The sequence below is a fragment of the Triturus cristatus genome, chromosome 4_2 (genome assembly GCF_964204655.1).
Source record: "Triturus cristatus chromosome 4_2, aTriCri1.1, whole genome shotgun sequence".
In the NCBI taxonomy this organism is placed as follows: Eukaryota; Metazoa; Chordata; class Amphibia; order Caudata; family Salamandridae; genus Triturus; species Triturus cristatus.
Genome location: NC_140586.1, coordinates 929,930,817 through 929,940,816, shown reverse-complemented (window position 1 = coordinate 929,940,816; position 10,000 = coordinate 929,930,817). Strand labels below are relative to the sequence as shown.

Below are 10,000 nucleotides of genomic sequence, written 5' to 3'. Positions count from 1 at the left end.
TTCAATCCTCTGCGTTCTCTCTGCACCTGCACTCAATTTCATCAATAGGATGGAACACAAAAAGCCAAACCTTGTAATACAACCCTAGGCATATAAGGAGGTGGGCAAAAATGAAAAGGCTCACAACATTTGCTGATGTGACTCCAAAAGCAAGGACCTCGTGGCGCAACGGTAGCGCGTCTGACTCCAGATCAGAAGGTTGCGTGTTCAAATCACATCAGGGTCACTGTTTCCCATTTTATGCCCCACTGAGTTCCCATATTTGATTTAGAAAGCAAAGTCAAAAGAACACAGTCTTGCATTGGCCAGGAATCGAACCCGGGCCTCCCGCGCGGCAGGCGAGAATTCTACCACTGAACCACCAATGCTTCACATGTGTAGCTTAGAGACAGAGCTCTGTCCAAGACAGTTATGAGGCGCACGCACTCAAATTGCACACCTATGAACAAAGTGTGTGCAACAGACATTGGAATGCCAACGTTTCACATGATGGCAAGAATCAGATGCAGGAGACTATAAGTATGAATGTTTTTGCATTTGCTGAGGTCACTGGCTTGGGACTAGTGTTGTGGTTATCAGGGCATGATGGCAGGCTGTTCCCGACAGAAGTGGCTCATAGAAGGCAGCCTCCAGATCACCAGCACTATTGTGTTTCAGATCATGTCACTGAACTTCTCCTCCTTAAAAATCCTTCCCACTGTCTTTGCCAAATTCCCTGTCCTCCCCGAAATGCTGGGGTGAAACGGGCAGAGTTCTGCGCCCTGCGTCCCTTTATGCGTCCCTAACGCGCTCCCAACGCGCTCCCAACGCGGCCTACAGCCCTGGTCGGGCACAGCCCTGGTCGGGCTTAGACCACTGGGGCCTCTGGAGAGCAAGACCTCCAGAAGCCTATGGTCAGGCCTATTGCACAGGCATTTTGTGCCTGGCCATTCCGGGATTGTTGTGTTTCAAGGCCCAGCCATCAATACTAATGTGATGGCTTTCCCTGAGAACCCTCATGTCCCTGTCCTCCCAAGAGCCCGAGCTTTTATGTAAAATAAGGTGTGCACCTTGGGCCTTCCCCTTTGCGCTCTCTGCCCCCTCTCTTTCTCCAAAGCTGAGCTCTGCAGGTAAATGTATCTATCTGAGTGAGGGGCTAGGGAGGGCCTTGCCCAGCAGTCTTACAAAGCAAGAGTTCAGAGAAAGCACCTGCTCTGGGAAGGAGACTCCGCTCACAGAGAAGACAAGTCTAACATGCCACAGTGAAGATTGGATGGGCAAGACACACGCCTGACAGGCTGGTAGAACACCACCAGAGGAGCAGATAGCTACGCTAAGAAGGCCACAGAAAAGTCATACATGTATCTCATACACTGGGACTGGTTGTAATACTGGCCCTAACACCATTAGATAGTAGTCTGCGCATCATAACACCCAACAGTGACAAGACACTAAGCAAATGGCAAATGCTGCGTAGGATAAAGACGCCTTATATAACACAAGCTCAAGGCAGGCGCGCACACATAAAGATATATGTTGAGTCTCAGGAGATGTGCTTTTGTCACTAGTCTCTGTGGCGCAATCGGTTAGCGCGTTCTGCTGTTAACCGAAAGGTTGGTGGTTCAAGCCCACCCAGAGACGTTTCCTTTTGCATGCATGAAGCACTTTAATAAATCATAGTAATGTGCCTTTGGTCTAGAGCTCCTGCGTGAGACCCTTTCCCTGAACATTTCAATCCTCTGCGTTCTCTCTGCACCTGCACTCAATTTCATCAATAGGATGGAAAACAAAAAGCCAAACCTTGTAATACAACCCTAGGCATATAAGGAGGTGGGCAAAAATGAAAAGGCTCACAACATTTGCTGATGTGACTCCAAAAGCAAGGACCTCGTGGCGCAACGGTAGCGCGTCTGACTCCAGATCAGAAGGTTGCGTGTTCAAATCACGTCGGGGTCACTGTTTCCCATTTTATGCCCCACTGAGTTCCCATATTTGATTTAGAAAGCAAAGTCAAAAGAACACAGCCTTGCATTGGCCGGGAATCGAACCCGGGCCTCCCGCGTGGCAGGCGAGAATTCTACCACTGAACCACCAATGCTTCACATGTGTAGCTTAGAGACAGAGCTCTGTCCAAGACAGTGATGAGGCGCACGCACTCAAATTGCACACCTATGAACAAAGTGTGTGCAACAGACATTGGAATGCCAACGTTTCACATGATGGCAAGAATCAGATGCAGGAGACTATAAGTATGAATGTTTTTGCATTTGCTGAGGTCACTGGCTTGGGACTAGTGTTGTGGTTATCAGGGCATGATGGCAGGCTGCTCCCGACAGAAGTGGCTCATAGAAGGCAGCCTCCAGATCACCAGCACTATTGTGTTTCAGATCATGTCACTGAACTCTCCTCCTTAAAAATCCTTCCCACTGTCTTTGCCAAATTCCCTGTCCTCCCCGAAATGCTGGGGTGAAACGGGCAGAGTTCTGCGCCCTGCGTCCCTAACGCGCTCCCAACGCGGCCTACAGCCCTGGTCGGGCACAGCCCTGGTCGGGCTTAGACCACTGGGGCCTCTGGAGAGCAAGACCTCCAGAAGCCTATGGTCAGGCCTATTGCACAGGCATTTTGTGCCTGGCCATTCCGGGATTGTTGTGTTTCAAGGCCCAGCCATCAATACTAATGTGATGGCTTTCCCTGAGAACCCTCATGTCCCTGTCCTCCCAAGAGCCCGAGCTTTTATGTAAAATAAGGTGTGCACCTTGGGCCTTCCCCTTTGCGCTCTCTGCCCCCTCTCTTTCTCCAAAGCTGAGCTCTGCAGGTAAATGTATCTATCTGAGTGAGGGGCTAGGGAGGGCCTTGCCCAGCAGTCTTACAAAGCAAGAGTTCAGAGAAAGCACCTGCTCTGGGAAGGAGACTCCGCTCACAGAGAAGACAAGTCTAACATGCCACAGTGAAGATTGGATGGGCAAGACACACGCCTGACAGGCTGGTAGAACACCACCAGAGGAGCAGATAGCTACGCTAAGAAGGCCACAGAAAAGTCATACATGTATCTCATACACTGGGACTGGTTGTAATACTGGCCCTAACACCATTAGATAGTAGTCTGCGCATCATAACACCCAACAGTGACAAGACACTAAGCAAATGGCAAATGCTGCGTAGGATAAAGACGCCTTATATAACACAAGCTCAAGGCAGGCGCGCACACATAAAGATATATGTTGAGTCTCAGGAGATGTGCTTTTGTCACTAGTCTTTGTGGCGCAATCGGTTAGCGCGTTCGACTGTTAACCGAAAAGTTGGTGGTTCAAGCACACCCAGGGACGTTTCCTTTTGCATGCATGAAGTACTTAAATAAATCATAGTAATGTGCCTTTGGTCTAGAGCTCCTGCGTGAGACCCTTTCCCTGAACATTTCAATCCTCTGCGTTCTCTCTGCACCTGCACTCAATTTCATCAATAGGATGGAAAACAAAAAGCCAAACCTTGTAATACAACCCTAGGCAGATAAGGAGGTGGGCAAAAATGAAAAGGCTCACAACATTTGCTGATGTGACTCCAAAAGCAAGGACCTCGTGGCGCAACGGTAGCGCGTCTGACTCCAGATCAGAAGGTTGCGTGTTCAAATCACATCAGGGTCACTGTTTCCCATTTTATGCCCCACTGAGTTCCCATATTTGATTTAGAAAGCAAAGTCAAAAGAACACAGCCTTGCATTGGCCGGGAATCGAACCCGGGCCTCCCGCGCGGCAGGCGAGAATTCTACCACTGAACCACCAATGCTTCACATGTGTAGCTTAGAGACAGAGCTCTGTCCAAGACAGTTATGAGGCGCACGCACTCAAATTGCACACCTATGAACAAAGTGTGTGCAACAGACATTGGAATGCCAACGTTTCACATGATGGCAAGAATCAGATGCAGGAGACTATAAGTATGAATGTTTTTGCATTTGCTGAGGTCACTGGCTTGGGACTAGTGTTGTGGTTATCAGGGCATGATGGCAGGCTGTTCCCGACAGAAGTGGCTCATAGAAGGCAGCCTCCAGATCACCAGCACTATTGTGTTTCAGATCATGTCACTGAACTTCTCCTCCTTAAAAATCCTTCCCACTGTCTTTGCCAAATTCCCTGTCCTCCCCGAAATGCTGGGGTGAAACGGGCAGAGTTCTGCGCCCTGCGTCCCTTTATGCGTCCCTAACGCGCTCCCAACGCGCTCCCAACGCGGCCTACAGCCCTGGTCGGGCACAGCCCTGGTCGGGCTTAGACCACTGGGGCCTCTGGAGAGCAAGACCTCCAGAAGCCTATGGTCAGGCCTATTGCACAGGCATTTTGTGCCTGGCCATTCCGGGATTGTTGTGTTTCAAGGCCCAGCCATCAATACTAATGTGATGGCTTTCCCTGAGAACCCTCATGTCCCTGTCCTCCCAAGAGCCCGAGCTTTTATGTAAAATAAGGTGTGCACCTTGGGCCTTCCCCTTTGCGCTCTCTGCCCCCTCTCTTTCTCCAAAGCTGAGCTCTGCAGGTAAATGTATCTATCTGAGTGAGGGGCTAGGGAGGGCCTTGCCCAGCAGTCTTACAAAGCAAGAGTTCAGAGAAAGCACCTGCTCTGGGAAGGAGACTCCGCTCACAGAGAAGACAAGTCTAACATGCCACAGTGAAGATTGGATGGGCAAGACACACGCCTGACAGGCTGGTAGAACACCACCAGAGGAGCAGATAGCTACGCTAAGAAGGCCACAGAAAAGTCATACATGTATCTCATACACTGGGACTGGTTGTAATACTGGCCCTAACACCATTAGATAGTAGTCTGCGCATCATAACACCCAACAGTGACAAGACACTAAGCAAATGGCAAATGCTGCGTAGGATAAAGACGCCTTATATAACACAAGCTCAAGGCAGGCGCGCACACATAAAGATATATGTTGAGTCTCAGGAGATGTGCTTTTGTCACTAGTCTCTGTGGCGCAATCGGTTAGCGCGTTCTGCTGTTAACCGAAAGGTTGGTGGTTCAAGCCCACCCAGAGACGTTTCCTTTTGCATGCATGAAGCACTTTAATAAATCATAGTAATGTGCCTTTGGTCTAGAGCTCCTGCGTGAGACCCTTTCCCTGAACATTTCAATCCTCTGCGTTCTCTCTGCACCTGCACTCAATTTCATCAATAGGATGGAAAACAAAAAGCCAAACCTTGTAATACAACCCTAGGCATATAAGGAGGTGGGCAAAAATGAAAAGGCTCACAACATTTGCTGATGTGACTCCAAAAGCAAGGACCTCGTGGCGCAACGGTAGCGCGTCTGACTCCAGATCAGAAGGTTGCGTGTTCAAATCACGTCGGGGTCACTGTTTCCCATTTTATGCCCCACTGAGTTCCCATATTTGATTTAGAAAGCAAAGTCAAAAGAACACAGCCTTGCATTGGCCGGGAATCGAACCCGGGCCTCCCGCGTGGCAGGCGAGAATTCTACCACTGAACCACCAATGCTTCACATGTGTAGCTTAGAGACAGAGCTCTGTCCAAGACAGTGATGAGGCGCACGCACTCAAATTGCACACCTATGAACAAAGTGTGTGCAACAGACATTGGAATGCCAACGTTTCACATGATGGCAAGAATCAGATGCAGGAGACTATAAGTATGAATGTTTTTGCATTTGCTGAGGTCACTGGCTTGGGACTAGTGTTGTGGTTATCAGGGCATGATGGCAGGCTGCTCCCGACAGAAGTGGCTCATAGAAGGCAGCCTCCAGATCACCAGCACTATTGTGTTTCAGATCATGTCACTGAACTCTCCTCCTTAAAAATCCTTCCCACTGTCTTTGCCAAATTCCCTGTCCTCCCCGAAATGCTGGGGTGAAACGGGCAGAGTTCTGCGCCCTGCGTCCCTAACGCGCTCCCAACGCGGCCTACAGCCCTGGTCGGGCACAGCCCTGGTCGGGCTTAGACCACTGGGGCCTCTGGAGAGCAAGACCTCCAGAAGCCTATGGTCAGGCCTATTGCACAGGCATTTTGTGCCTGGCCATTCCGGGATTGTTGTGTTTCAAGGCCCAGCCATCAATACTAATGTGATGGCTTTCCCTGAGAACCCTCATGTCCCTGTCCTCCCAAGAGCCCGAGCTTTTATGTAAAATAAGGTGTGCACCTTGGGCCTTCCCCTTTGCGCTCTCTGCCCCCTCTCTTTCTCCAAAGCTGAGCTCTGCAGGTAAATGTATCTATCTGAGTGAGGGGCTAGGGAGGGCCTTGCCCAGCAGTCTTACAAAGCAAGAGTTCAGAGAAAGCACCTGCTCTGGGAAGGAGACTCCGCTCACAGAGAAGACAAGTCTAACATGCCACAGTGAAGATTGGATGGGCAAGACACACGCCTGACAGGCTGGTAGAACACCACCAGAGGAGCAGATAGCTACGCTAAGAAGGCCACAGAAAAGTCATACATGTATCTCATACACTGGGACTGGTTGTAATACTGGCCCTAACACCATTAGATAGTAGTCTGCGCATCATAACACCCAACAGTGACAAGACACTAAGCAAATGGCAAATGCTGCGTAGGATAAAGACGCCTTATATAACACAAGCTCAAGGCAGGCGCGCACACATAAAGATATATGTTGAGTCTCAGGAGATGTGCTTTTGTCACTAGTCTTTGTGGCGCAATCGGTTAGCGCGTTCGACTGTTAACCGAAAAGTTGGTGGTTCAAGCACACCCAGGGACGTTTCCTTTTGCATGCATGAAGTACTTAAATAAATCATAGTAATGTGCCTTTGGTCTAGAGCTCCTGCGTGAGACCCTTTCCCTGAACATTTCAATCCTCTGCGTTCTCTCTGCACCTGCACTCAATTTCATCAATAGGATGGAAAACAAAAAGCCAAACCTTGTAATACAACCCTAGGCAGATAAGGAGGTGGGCAAAAATGAAAAGGCTCACAACATTTGCTGATGTGACTCCAAAAGCAAGGACCTCGTGGCGCAACGGTAGCGCGTCTGACTCCAGATCAGAAGGTTGCGTGTTCAAATCACGTTGGGGTCACTGTTTCCCATTTTATGCCCCACTGAGTTCCCATATTTGATTTAGAAAGCAAAGTCAAAAGAACACAGCCTTGCATTGGCCGGGAATCGAACCCGGGCCTCCCACGTGGCAGGCGAGAATTCTACCACTGAACCACCAATGCTTCACATGTGTAGCTTAGAGACAGAGCTCTGTCCTAGACAGTGATGAGGCGCACGCACTCAAATTGCACACCTATGAACAAAGTGTGTGCAACAGACATTGGAATGCCAACGTTTCACATGATGGCAAGAATCAGATGCAGGAGACTATAAGTATGAATGTTTTTGCATTTGCTGAGGTCACTGGCTTGGGACTAGTGTTGTGGTTATCAGGGCATGATGGCAGGCTGCTCCCGACAGAAGTGGCTCATAGAAGGCAGCCTCCAGATCACCAGCACTATTGTGTTTCAGATCATGTCACTGAACTCTCCTCCTTAAAAATCCTTCCCACTGTCTTTGCCAAATTCCCTGTCCTCCCCGAAATGCTGGGGTGAAACGGGCAGAGTTCTGCGCCCTGCGTCCCTAACGCGCTCCCAACGCGGCCTACAGCCCTGGTCGGGCACAGCCCTGGTCGGGCTTAGACCACTGGGGCCTCTGGAGAGCAAGACCTCCAGAAGCCTATGGTCAGGCCTATTGCACAGGCATTTTGTGCCTGGCCATTCCGGGATTGTTGTGTTTCAAGGCCCAGCCATCAATACTAATGTGATGGCTTTCCCTGAGAACCCTCATGTCCCTGTCCTCCCAAGAGCCCGAGCTTTTATGTAAAATAAGGTGTGCACCTTGGGCCTTCCCCTTTGCGCTCTCTGCCCCCTCTCTTTCTCCAAAGCTGAGCTCTGCAGGTAAATGTATCTATCTGAGTGAGGGGCTAGGGAGGGCCTTGCCCAGCAGTCTTACAAAGCAAGAGTTCAGAGAAAGCACCTGCTCTGGGAAGGAGACTCCGCTCACAGAGAAGACAAGTCTAACATGCCACAGTGAAGATTGGATGGGCAAGACACACGCCTGACAGGCTGGTAGAACACCACCAGAGGAGCAGATAGCTACGCTAAGAAGGCCACAGAAAAGTCATACATGTATCTCATACACTGGGACTGGTTGTAATACTGGCCCTAACACCATTAGATAGTAGTCTGCGCATCATAACACCCAACAGTGACAAGACACTAAGCAAATGGCAAATGCTGCGTAGGATAAAGACGCCTTATATAACACAAGCTCAAGGCAGGTGCGCACACATAAAGATATATGTTGAGTCTCAGGAGATGTGCTTTTGTCACTAGTCTCTGTGGCGCAATCGGTTAGCGTGTTCGGCTGTTAACCGAAAGGTTGGTGGTTCAAGCCCACCCAGGGACGTTTCCTTTTGCATGCATGAAGCAATTTAATAAATCATAGTAATGTGCCTTTGGTCTAGAGCTCCTGCGTGAGACCCTTTCCCTGAACATTTCAATCCTCTGCGTTCTCTCTGCACCTGCACTCAATTTCATCAATAGGATGGAAAACAAAAAGCCAAACCTTGTAAACCCTAGGCATATAAGGAGGTGGGCAAAAATGAAAAGGCTCACAACATTTGCTGATGTGACTCCAAAAGCAAGGACCTCGTGGCGCAACGGTAGCGCGTCTGACTCCAGATCAGAAGGTTGCGTGTTCAAATCACGTCGGGGTCACTGTTTCCCATTTTATGCCCCACTGAGTTCCCATATTTGATTTAGAAAGCAAAGTCAAAAGAACACAGCCTTGCATTGGCCGGGAATCGAACCCGGGCCTCCCGCGTGGCAGGCGAGAATTCTACCACTGAACCACCAATGCTTCACATGTGTAGATTAGAGACAGAGCTCTGTCCAAGACAGTGATGAGGCGCACGCACTCAAATTGCACACCTATGAACAAAGTGTGTGCAACAGACATTGGAATGCCAACGTTTCACATGATGGCAAGAATCAGATGCAGGAGACTATAAGTATGAATGTTTTTGCATTTGCTGAGGTCACTGGCTTGGGACTAGTGTTGTGCTTATCAGGGCATGATGGCAGGCTGCTCCCGACAGAAGTGGCTCATAGAAGGCAGCCTCCAGATCACCAGCACTATTGTGTTTCAGATCATGTCACTGAACTCTCCTCCTTAAAAATCCTTCCCACTGTCTTTGCCAAATTCCCTGTCCTCCCCGAAATGCTGGGGTGAAACGGGCAGAGTTCTGCGCCCTGCGTCCCTTTATGCGTCCCAACGCGGCCTACAGCCCTGGTCGGGCACAGCCCTGGTCGGGCTTAGACCACTGGGGCCTCTGGAGAGCAAGACCTCCAGAAGCCTATGGTCAGGCCTATTGCACAGGCATTTTGTGCCTGGCCATTCCGGGATTGTTGTGTTTCAAGGCCCAGCCATCAATACTAATGTGATGGCTTTCCCTGAGAACCCTCATGTCCCTGTCCTCCCAAGAGCCCGAGCTTTTATGTAAAATAAGGTGTGCACCTTGGGCCTTCCCCTTTGCGCTCTCTGCCCCCTCTCTTTCTCCAAAGCTGAGCTCTGCAGGTAAATGTATCTATCTGAGTGAGGGGCTAGGGAGGGCCTTGCCCAGCAGTCTTACAAAGCAAGAGTTCAGAGAAAGCACCTGCTCTGGGAAGGAGACTCCGCTCACAGAGAAGACAAGTCTAACATGCCACAGTGAAGATTGGATGGGCAAGACACACGCCTGACAGGCTGGTAGAACACCACCAGAGGAGCAGATAGCTACGCTAAGAAGGCCACAGAAAAGTCATACATGTATCTCATACACTGGGACTGGTTGTAATACTGGCCCTAACACCATTAGACAGTAGTCTGCGCATCATAACACCCAACAGTGACAAGACACTAAGCAAATGGCAAATGCTGCGTAGGATAAAGACGCCTTATATAACACAAGCTCAAGGCAGGCGCGCACACATAAAGATATATGTTGAGTCTCAGGAGATGTGCTTTTGTCTCTAGTCTCTTTG

General features: G+C 49.8%; 14 non-coding genes across 14 annotated transcripts in view; 8 read left to right on the top strand and 6 right to left on the bottom strand.

Annotated features, from left to right (window-relative positions):
- Positions 1-297: 297 nt before the first annotated feature.
- TRNAG-GCC (transfer RNA glycine (anticodon GCC)) lies at positions 298-368 on the bottom strand. Its single transcript has one exon. It is a non-coding gene; the product is annotated as a tRNA-Gly (tRNA).
- Positions 369-1,546: 1,178 nt separating this feature from the next.
- On the top strand, positions 1,547-1,620 carry TRNAN-GUU (transfer RNA asparagine (anticodon GUU)). Its single transcript has one exon. It is a non-coding gene; the product is annotated as a tRNA-Asn (tRNA).
- Positions 1,621-1,863: 243 nt separating this feature from the next.
- On the top strand, positions 1,864-1,935 carry TRNAW-CCA (transfer RNA tryptophan (anticodon CCA)). The gene has a single exon. It is a non-coding gene; the product is annotated as a tRNA-Trp (tRNA).
- Positions 1,936-2,006: 71 nt separating this feature from the next.
- Positions 2,007-2,077, bottom strand: TRNAG-GCC (transfer RNA glycine (anticodon GCC)). Its single transcript has one exon. It is a non-coding gene; the product is annotated as a tRNA-Gly (tRNA).
- Positions 2,078-3,691: 1,614 nt separating this feature from the next.
- Positions 3,692-3,762, bottom strand: TRNAG-GCC (transfer RNA glycine (anticodon GCC)). The gene has a single exon. It is a non-coding gene; the product is annotated as a tRNA-Gly (tRNA).
- Positions 3,763-4,940: 1,178 nt separating this feature from the next.
- TRNAN-GUU (transfer RNA asparagine (anticodon GUU)) lies at positions 4,941-5,014 on the top strand. The gene has a single exon. It is a non-coding gene; the product is annotated as a tRNA-Asn (tRNA).
- Positions 5,015-5,257: 243 nt separating this feature from the next.
- On the top strand, positions 5,258-5,329 carry TRNAW-CCA (transfer RNA tryptophan (anticodon CCA)). The gene has a single exon. It is a non-coding gene; the product is annotated as a tRNA-Trp (tRNA).
- A 71-nt stretch (positions 5,330-5,400) lies between these two features.
- TRNAG-GCC (transfer RNA glycine (anticodon GCC)) lies at positions 5,401-5,471 on the bottom strand. Its single transcript has one exon. It is a non-coding gene; the product is annotated as a tRNA-Gly (tRNA).
- A 1,471-nt stretch (positions 5,472-6,942) lies between these two features.
- TRNAW-CCA (transfer RNA tryptophan (anticodon CCA)) lies at positions 6,943-7,014 on the top strand. Its single transcript has one exon. It is a non-coding gene; the product is annotated as a tRNA-Trp (tRNA).
- Positions 7,015-7,085: 71 nt separating this feature from the next.
- TRNAG-GCC (transfer RNA glycine (anticodon GCC)) lies at positions 7,086-7,156 on the bottom strand. Its single transcript has one exon. It is a non-coding gene; the product is annotated as a tRNA-Gly (tRNA).
- A 1,154-nt stretch (positions 7,157-8,310) lies between these two features.
- Positions 8,311-8,384, top strand: TRNAN-GUU (transfer RNA asparagine (anticodon GUU)). The gene has a single exon. It is a non-coding gene; the product is annotated as a tRNA-Asn (tRNA).
- Positions 8,385-8,623: 239 nt separating this feature from the next.
- On the top strand, positions 8,624-8,695 carry TRNAW-CCA (transfer RNA tryptophan (anticodon CCA)). The gene has a single exon. It is a non-coding gene; the product is annotated as a tRNA-Trp (tRNA).
- Positions 8,696-8,766: 71 nt separating this feature from the next.
- Positions 8,767-8,837, bottom strand: TRNAG-GCC (transfer RNA glycine (anticodon GCC)). Its single transcript has one exon. It is a non-coding gene; the product is annotated as a tRNA-Gly (tRNA).
- A 1,154-nt stretch (positions 8,838-9,991) lies between these two features.
- The window catches only part of TRNAN-GUU (transfer RNA asparagine (anticodon GUU)), a 74-nt gene continuing 65 nt past the window's right edge, over positions 9,992-10,000 (top strand). The window contains exon 1 of the tRNA in view: positions 9,992-10,000. This exon is cut by the window's right edge and continues 65 nt beyond it. This is a non-coding gene — a tRNA (tRNA-Asn).